The 10,376-nt window shown below is 36.4% G+C and overlaps 1 long non-coding RNA gene across 8 annotated transcripts; it reads right to left on the bottom strand.

Moving 5' to 3' along the window:
* Window positions 1–206: 206 nt before the first annotated feature.
* On the bottom strand, window positions 207–8,437 carry LOC110929214. Of its 8 annotated transcripts, none has more exons than XR_002586916.2 (11): window positions 7,628–8,437; window positions 7,159–7,340; window positions 6,527–6,877; window positions 6,322–6,452; window positions 5,296–5,485; window positions 5,117–5,213; window positions 4,875–4,999; window positions 4,697–4,790; window positions 3,998–4,160; window positions 3,581–3,666; window positions 207–409 (listed from the first exon to the last, which is right to left on the bottom strand). It is a non-coding gene; the product is annotated as an uncharacterized LOC110929214 (long non-coding RNA). The 8 variants fall into 8 exon arrangements; XR_002586919.2 differs by lacking the exon at window positions 207–409 and having other exon boundaries at window positions 1,981–3,666; window positions 6,527–6,581; window positions 6,742–6,877; XR_002586915.2 differs by lacking the exon at window positions 207–409 and adding an exon at window positions 1,982–3,486.
* Between the last annotated feature and the right edge of the window lie 1,939 nt (window positions 8,438–10,376).

Raw genomic sequence — 10,376 nt, 5'->3', positions numbered from 1 at the left:
ATAATCCAAATGTATGATCTCAAGTGTGTTTATAGACCCGTGAGCTTCATGGGTTATGAGTTATGTTAAAAAAAAAACAGAAATTGAATCACTTATGGCATTACTTCACAATAAAATATCTTATTTAGTAGTGTTTGTCACACCCCAACCGATGGCGGAATCATCGGGGCGTGGCACTGAGCGAAACAGATTGTCCAGAAGTTTCCATAAGAACTACGTTTACCAATTATTTAAGCATCACGTCCCATACCATGACATAACAAGTAGCATAGTTATTACAGACAATAATCAAGACAAATAGTTCTGTTCCGACAACTCAGATTTCAAATAAAAATAAATTGTCTTTGTTTCTAGACTCTTTCCTAGCCTCGATTTCATAGCAAGCCAAGCATTTTAACATCTTAAGCACCTGCCACATACGTTAAAGTAAAAGTCAATACACATAGTGTAAAGGTGAGCATACAAGTTTAATAGATATAATAGAGTTCGAAATCGTTTACGCATAACCAGCACGTACAATGTGTGAAATGAAGCACGTAAGTTATCGACATGATCCTATCAATACCAATGACTGCACAAGGCAGTTCGTAATACATATTCACCACTGTGAACCATGTGTTTAATTGTCCTTAACAACCCCTGAGTGAACAGGTGCTGAGTCCAAACTATAGTACTATCGTTGCTAAGGCAGGTAGACAACAATCCATGTGTAAACATAACAAACAAGCATTCATTGAGTCACGTATAACATGCAGTAGCGGTTAGCGTTAAAGTATTGCGTAGTGTGTTCTATGTGATTTAGAATATGTAACGTATGTAACACCCAAAAGTGCATAAAGCAAAAAGGGTTCGAGTATACTCACAGCGATGATGGATTGAAGGGAGCGCTAGAGTGAGTTTAGCCTGATCAGAACGATAGCATAAATGATAAATGGCGCGTAAAACGGTGCAAAGTATCAATGGATCAGACGGTAATCCGATCGGATGGCAATCCGATCGGATGGCCAGTCGATCGGGTGACAATCCGTTCGGATGGTCATCCGATCGGGTGACCATGCGATTGGATTGTTACCTCGTTTGGGATGGATGTGTTTGTGTATGATGGTTTGTACTTTGAAGTTTTCGTTGTAGCATTTTGAAAACAGAGAAGTATCTCTACCCTTCAGGTCGGTTGATCGAACGGCGGTTTGATCGGACGACGATCCGATTAGTATGACGCTTTAGTGAGAACAAGTTCACATCAGTTTGTCACTCGATCGGATTGCAATCCGATTGGGTGGCAATCCGTTGGAACTGGAAATGCATTGAACATGTTGAAAATTCTTTAAGTGTTGAAGTTCTAAACATCACATGATTCGGGTGGTCGCTCGATCGGATGGCAATCCGATCGGACGGCAATCCATTCGATGTTTCAAACCTCCAAAGTTGAAATAGAAGTTAAGTGTGGGAACAAGGTGTAAGCCGATCGGGTGGTTGTCCGGTCGGGTGGCAATATGATCGGACGGCAATCCGTCCTAGTCTACCTGATCGTCTTTACACTTGGTTGTTTTGGATAGTTTTGCGGTTTTCTCGAGATGGTATGATAACGTGTCAAACAACAGAAACCTCGTCAAGACTTAGTGACCCGATCGGACAGGAATCACCCAGATCCGACCCGTTCACAGGTTCGTGACGGTTGTTCATGTTCAACCCGGAATCGGTAGTCTCTTGGATAGAATTCAGATCTTGGACCAACACATCAACAAGAAGGAGTAAAAGATCAGAACAAGCTCCGATTCTATCGGTTTGAGTGCATTGAGTGTAAAAGAGTTGAAAGAAAGTTAGAAACCATCTTTCAATCCCTTTCACCTTGAATATGTTCAGATTCATGAAAGATCTTTGTTTATTCATGTGGAAATCGTTCGGATCCAAGTTGTTCTTGGTGGATTGAAGCCAAAACATGAAGTTCATAAGAACCTTATGATGACATCATCCTAAAACACCTCAAATCTAGTGATTTCACGGTTAAAAGTTAAGATTCAAAAGAGAGAAAGGTGTAGCAGTGCGTGTAGATCAAGAAAGTAGAGGCTGAAGCGGGCTGGTCGAGTGAGAGGCTGTCACATCAAGTGATGTGATAGTTTAAGGGTATTTATAGGGTTTCCCAAAAAGGAAAGTGGGGAAAGTGGCTGGTCGATCGGGTGGCAGCCCGATCAGGTGGCAACTCGATCGAGTGGCGACTCGATCGGTTGGCCACTCGATCGGTCAGCCACTCGATTCGAGTGTTCGACGCGACGGGTTTTGATGTTTCGATTCGCGTGTTGGGTTTTGCGATGCGATAGAGTTTCTCATTAATCCCAACTACTATATCTAACATACAATCATCCTAAATATCTTGCATTTAGCGTTTGCGAATCGATTGCGATAGCGTTGCGATTGCGTTTTGATTAATTACCACAACATAACATAATAAATATGCACAAGTAACAAATAAGTAGCACACACACGTAAAACAATATCCAGAACGCATAATTCGAGTTGCAAATGTGATAGCGATGCGGTAAGCGATAAAGCATGCGACAAATAGCGATTAAACCTCGATTATTAATAAGTACTCCACATAATACAACTAATGCAATAAAATAAATAGATTATCTACAAGTCAAAGAAGTCAAAACAGTAGTTGAGCAAGGAGTGACAGATCGCAATTAGCAATCTTTTCTTCCTTTTACTTCAATCTTGACTTTGACTTTGACTTTCGAAACACGAAGTGTTACAGTGTTGACATAAACCATTTAATGAAAGACACATTCAAGTGCTAACGTAAATAAAATTACACTGAATTGAATTATCTTATTGAAATAAATAACTTAATGTGAACATCTATGCTTACAAAAGGGTTCAAGTATTGTGCACGTCAAATCAAGTTGGGGTGGCATCCCGTATGGCATCTTGAATACACCCGACATTTCACTTCCTAGAGCAGTGACCACACTCGGTGAAATATTCGAGAGTCTTGGGGTCACAAGTTAATACTTGAAATCATACAAACAAATTATGTTCATACTTTCACAGTCATTAATTAAATGCATAATATAGCATCAGAAACTATATTATAATTTTATGATTAACATCTTAATTAAAATCATAAAAAAAGTAATACATAATACATGTGTTATCTATAAAAGAGTTATACAGATTTAGTAATACTTAAACATGGGTAAATACTTCCTTGAGTCTATTGAAAAATTAAAACCAATCGTACATGGGTAAATAACAAATTCATGCATTAAAATACGAATTGGACCCCGTTTTAACTCAATTATATGTTTGATAGAAAACATGGCCCGAATCGATAGTATTGAGTAAATAAGTTGTAAAATCAAACACTCGACACTTGTATGAACTACTAATTAAGAAAAGAAGTCTTAAAAGAAACCTTACAGATACGTGAGCAGGACGTTGTCTAAAAAAATCAAGTGCATGGGATAGAATTGGCCTCTTTATTATCTAATTTTTATTTGACGCAAAACAAAACCCAAATTAACCGAGCCTCGACACTTCTATAAACTACTAATTAAAAAAGGGTTTAAAAAAAACTTACATATATGTGAATACAATCCTCTTTGAAAAAATCAAGTGCATGAGGATAATGAAGATCAACTGATTGAGATACATGTACATGTGACCCTACAAGAAAGAAATACTAATCAATTAATAATCACAAACAGATTCATTCACAAATAAATGGGTCAAAATTGCCACATCGAATATTTGTAAAACAATCTCCACGTACATCAACACAACGCTCCCGTAACTTATAAAGAGACAATGCGATATCTCTAAGTCGAGGTGCGGCCCATCCGGTGGTCCCCGAAAATAAAAATATATATAAATATTAATTAATAACCTAATACTCAACACAAGTAGGCCCCACTAAAACAATTACATGAACAAAGCAAACCAATAGGTCTAGCTTAAAATGATAACAATACACTTCCAATGCAAAAAATGGTCTGACCTGAGTATTATACGCATTGAAAAGTGGGCACACAAGCTACTTCTCTAAATTTTAACCATGGATGCATCGAGTAAACCCAAAATGACGTTTTCTTGAATAATTGTCGCAAATCACTTCGAGATATTACTTGTTCCTCAATAACGTGATCGGCTAGTGATAAGACCTGTAGTCGAGTTCCGCAAGAGTATTAGCAATACATAAAAAAAAAGGGATCAGCGAGACACCACAAGAGTACATACAAAATATAACTGGCATCATAACATTTATATATAAAAAGAGTACATACAGAATATAAGTGGCATCATAACATTTAGATATATTTTTTACATCACATAATATAATTGGCTCGACTATAGGTCCTATCACATACCTATTTTTACCGTCCAGATTTATATGTCCGAACCGGTTAAGTCAAACCACTTACGACAAAAATCTAGAACTTATTCATAACTTCATCAGGTGATCGTATAAAGATCTCTCATCTCTTTACATATCGAGCTTTTATCAAGTAAACGTTTAAACCATTCATAATTTTTCATCAATTTGGCTGTTTTTACATATCAGCCTCCTACAGACCCAATATGTAACCCAAAAGTGCATGAGGGGCCGCTTCAAGGCCCTGAGGCGTTTTCCAGACTGCCTCACACCTTAGGCACACTTTTAAAAACCAAGATAAAAATGCACGAGAAAGATAAAAACCTTTATAAGAGGGACACAAATTAAGCCCTCCTTTTTCCTTTGGAGAACCTATGACAAGTGCCCAGTACCTTTGATAACATGCATCATTCCCTGCCTAAAGTTGTGATTACGGATAAGATTAGCATGATAAACTAATAAATTATGTGACGTCAATCATCAGACATGTGGTTCGGTATACCTTAAATGAAAATTTTCTTCTATTGATGTCACTAAACGACCAATGCAGATGAGATATGCCCTCTTTTGATCAGCCCATTAGAATAATCCCGCATTCCCGCTTCATTCTCTATCAAGAAGATGGACCTAAGTAGCAGTCACATATTGAAAATAAGAAGAGGGATTTGACCCGCAATCACATAATTACCATTACAAAAATTACATTATGCTAGTAATACTCTTGAATAAAACCATTTAGACGACCTTATTCCTTATAGATACGCATTGAGTGACTCTGACCCGTTTGACCCGTTAAATACATGGCCGAAGAAAATGTGTAAGAAACCTCAATGTACCACATCTATAAAAATAAAAGTAGATAAATATTATTTTTTGAATGAAAAAGAAAAACATGAAAAGAATGCATAAATGGGCCAACTTACAGGAACGTAGGTAACATCTCCAATTGCAAAAATATTAGCAAAAACCCTGACCTATAAATTCTCATCAACCATTAATCGTTCATGATCATCCAAACAATGAACCATCTACTGATATTGTATTAGAATATTGGATTCTTTTCACAATCTGCAACTTCATCCGCGAGTTCCACAACAGTGGGCCCTCCTCCAACTATTAATATTGTATCAGAATATTGGATCTTTTCATAATATGCTAAAAAAATATATATATTTTTAACTCTAAAAAAGTCATTTAGTGTAAATTCTAATGTAGTCAAGCGTGGTAAAAATAAATATTCTTTTCAACCACAATAGAATACAACCCTGACTTTAGGTAAGTCTATGACTTGAGCATTATCAATTAAGGAGGTTGTATGAAGCAAAATTACCTCACGGTTTCATGCCAATTAATAATTAAGTAAACTGATTGCATGTATAACAACCACACATAAATTGCCCACTCCAAAGTAACATGAGGTTAAACAAATTTGAGAATCACATGTCTAAACTTGTGATTCCATTTCAAATTAATATATTATCGTGCTTGCTGTTTGTTTTCAAAGAGAATGTCTAGACATGTAGCTAACAGATAATGTATGACAAACTAAAAATCAAACTAATTAATTAAGCCCTTAAATAAATATAATTTAATGATTAAAATACTTATATACTGACTAAAATGGAGAGAGCTATACATGTAGCTACAAAATAAATAATAACTGAGAGAACCAAGAAGAATGTTTTGAAGAAATGGAAGTAAAGATGGTACTTCTACTTAGTTTTGTAAGAATATGATATATTAGAATCCAATTGAACTGGTGTGCTTGGATCCATAATTCTGAAAATTTGCAGAATCATTTTTCTTAAAAATGGATAATTCTTTATACATTTGATATCTTTTAGGTCTTTATTGATGGGTTGCTTTCATATGGGAAAGTCAAAACTGGCAAAAGCAAAGATGAAAGTTGCAAGATTTGTTGATTTGAAGGCATGATAAAGTGATTATACCTGCTACCAAAATTAGCATACAAACTGCAGATCATCTTGTCTTCATCAGCAGTGAATTGACCATGTTTAATATTGGGTCTCAGATAGTTTAGCCATCTCAATCTGCAACTCTTTCCTCATATTTTTTAGACCTGCAAATATAAATCCATCTTGAGTTATAAGAATTAAAACACAACCATCAGTGAAACACCACCCACAATATTACTTGAGTTGTCAGCAAATTCGGATTGAACCCTGAGTTTAGTTGGCGCCAGCATCACCTGTTCATCGGATCAAGTCATTAGGTCCTTTATATCTGTTTGTTCACCGGATCGAGTAATTTGGTCCTTTATATTTGTCGGAGAAACGAAACAGAACACTAATATGCATGAAGCCATCTTCGTTGCCATGAATTAAAACCAGCAAAATCACATTTGTTACCACTGCATGCCTTGCAATCGCCGTTAGAGTTCGGATTAAAACTTCTCTTCCCTCGCCAGTTATAGTTCTACGTTGTTAGATCCATGGTCTGTCTCCACGACCGCCATTCAATACACGGTCCGTTTTGAGTCGTGCCCTGAGCAAAATACCTTTTAGCTACAAAACTACAATATAAAATATATTGAATAAAGCAACCCAGAACCCTAATCATATAAATCTTCAAGATTTCCGCTACCTGTTCACCCCCCCCCCCCCCCCCCCCAAAAAAAAAAAAAGAAAAAGATACTTGTGTTCATCAGCAGCACAACCCATAATTTCACAAATCTTTCAAGATCACCAAATCACAATCACAAAACTTGCAAAACCAGTCCGCATGATCAACGAACTTAAAAAAACAAAATCAAGACTTTAACCAACCTGTATTCTGCTATGTCTCTCTCCACCCTCCAGATTTGAAGTGTGTGTCAAATGAAGATGGAAAGGAGAACCCACATGTAAAGGGAAAGATAGAAGGAGAACGTGATGCAATGCGTGACATCATCAAAATCATCAACCTTGACGATTGCCGGAAAATTATCAACCTCACCTGATACTACCACCTGCAAGAACAACATATGAACAGATTTTTATGTTTTGTAATTATGAAAACGTGTTTGTATGAATATATGATATCCCAATATATGTGTATATGTATGAATACATGAAATCCAACAGCCAACATTCCATATCTAAAAGACACAAGAACTTATTGAAATCCAGCACTTAATAATATCAACTATTGCTCATTATGATTCATATTTTTCAATAACTTCAAGCATGATATTAATAATATCAACCTCACCAATTTCTGCTGAAAAAATGTGAAACAAAACCAAATCAAGATTACCGATTTCTGTTGAAAAAGCATCAGACAATTCTTCTCTTGCCGGAACCGGAGCTTGCGACGTCAACCACAGTCGCCACCGTCGTTGTGTTTGCGGCGGAACCCTAAACGCCGCCGCCGTATCTCTTTCGTGCCTCTCTCTCTCTACCGTAATTTCTTTAGAGCCAATAAGCAAAAGAACACTCAAAAACTTACCCTTGAAACTCCTATCAAAACCCAGTTCATCACTGCCCCTTCATCCTTCTTTCGATTATGACAAAACCAATACCTCTCAGCCTCTTGTTCATTTGATTGTAGCCCCCTAAAAGTGATTTCAGCTCCAAAATCCTTCAAGATCTGACTAATTTTGCGTTTTAGAGCATTCACATACTGAGAATCAAAATTTGTGTGTGGGGTTTTTAAAATATAAAGAGTATAAAAAGTGGTGAGTTGAGGAGAGAGAAAATGTTATTGTTCATCTGATCTGTATATTTGGGGGACACTGTTCACCCACTATAATTTTTAATATATATTGAAAGTGGTTGTGAGTGAAGTACAGAGAAAAATGTAATGATGAAGGTATAAAAATATTATTTAATTGAAAAGGAGAGAGAAAAAATATTTGTTTCTACTGGATATATATTGATATAGGAGTTGTTTTTTAGTGGAATGTATATATATTTTTAGAGAGCTGGATATGAATGCTCTTAGGTCAGTAGATGAAAGAATAGTGAAAGAAAAGTTGATAATGAGAAAACAATGTAATGGGTGTCTTGGGATGAGTAATTGGGATGAGCAAAGGGAATTCAAAAATTGAATGCACAAAGGCCGCTCAAAAATTCGTTTGGCCGCCCAAAAGTCTATTGATAAAGGTATGTTTACAAAAAAAAAAAAAAATTAATGAGGGGGAGGCTTGTGAAGGTGACACGTGTTATGGCGATGTTTTGCTTTATTATAGAAGAGATTTATAACTTTTTTTTCTAAAAACTTAAGTACGTAGTTATGCTTGATTTCTTTCCCTAACATTCCGTTATGAGTTTTGTTAAAAACGAATTTGTACTCAAAATAAAGTATTTATTTGGTATCATAAAATGGTACGATGATAAACTAAATCGTTCTAATGGGTTGACTTTCTAAACAACATGCTTTATTTTCAAATCACATTTGTTTTACATTATCATTTGCTCGCTTTCATTGCAACGCGCGATATAAAAACTAGTTTACAAAACTATACACATATCTAATAAAAGCCTTATAGAAATTCAGCCTTTTTTTCGAAGACATAATATGAACTAAAACTGATCACGTGTAAAATAATTAGAAAATCAACATCCTGAAGCAAATTTTCGTAGACATAATATGAACTAAAACTGATCACGTGTAAAATAATTAGAAAATCAACATCCTGAAGCAAATACTAACATTATAAATTTTCTATCCATTCATTTTTTTTCTTAAGTCCAAAATTTCCATTAATATTATGATCTAAATTTGTATAGAGTGTGAGATCATTAATTTGTATTGAACTACTACATGATGTTAAAATATTACATTCATTTAGACCGTGGGTATGGTGGGGTGTGGGTTGGGGGCATGGTGCGACATGTGGAGTATGGGGCACCAAGACCAAAAGCCAATTTCAAAGGGGTATGGTGGGGCGTGACTGGGGTGGCATGAAAAAAAAAAGACAATTTCAAAGGGCTAGTGCTCTTGGCTAACGAGGTTCCGCCATGTCATGTTCGTAGCCCCGCCCAACACCCGGGCTGAAACCCCCGCCCAAGGGGCCACACCGAAACCCAAGCCCACCCGGGGTAGTGACGTGGGCGTTTGTACCCAACCCACGCCCCAACCCCGCCCGATACCCCATAGTCTTATTTTGAAAATAGCTTTATAGAATTTTGGTTTCACATGAACTAATACAGATTTAAAATTTTAAATTCACTTGTTTTTAAGTTTATACACAACGTATCATCGTTAATGTTATCTGTTATGCATTAGTAACATAGTTAAGATTGGTTAGTATATGGGGCAGATTAATTCACTAGTTTATTATAATTTAACGTTATTTTACTAATTTCGGGAAAATAACGTTAAAAGAGGGGGATGGTTAATCATGCATCATGTGATGACGTTGATAGCCGAAAGACAAGGGGGTACATGTACTAATCGGCGTTTGTCTCAATTGCTAGTGTTATGTGCCTTTTGTTCAAGGCTTGATGCAAAACTACTATCGAGCTGAGGGTCTCATTGGAAGCAGCTTCTCTATTCCCACGGGGTAGAGGTAAGATTGTCTATATCTTACCCTTCTCAGACCCTACCTTAAATTTGCTATTGGTAGGTATACTGAGTATGATGATGATGATCATACGGCTTTCACCTTGCGGTATAGATGCCCCTTCTATCCAAAGGGATATGGGTTCGATCAAAAATAAAATAAAATAGACAACAAAGAAGTTATGAAATCAAACTATATTATTATTATTATAGCAAGATAATGTCTCAAATTAAGACCATTTACACATTACCAATCGTATTTTTTCACCCAACCCTTTGGAAATGGATCGTTATCAGGGCTCACAAAGAATCCGTCCTCTTTCACTAGCCAATAACATTCTTCTGCCCCATAATGACGAAAACATTCTTTCCCGATTTTATTATCCCAGACGGTATAGTTTTGTTGGTGTGGTTGCCAATAAAATAACGTATACCAGTGACTACTTTTAGTAGCGTGCTCGCAGAACTCCCACGAAAAATATTCGTTAGGGTTCAAGTT

Source organism: Helianthus annuus, chromosome 3 (genome assembly GCF_002127325.2).
Source record: "Helianthus annuus cultivar XRQ/B chromosome 3, HanXRQr2.0-SUNRISE, whole genome shotgun sequence".
Taxonomy (NCBI): Eukaryota; Viridiplantae; Streptophyta; class Magnoliopsida; order Asterales; family Asteraceae; genus Helianthus; species Helianthus annuus.
The sequence above is the reverse complement of the archived record's forward strand: the minus strand, read 5'-3'. Positions and strand labels throughout refer to the sequence as shown.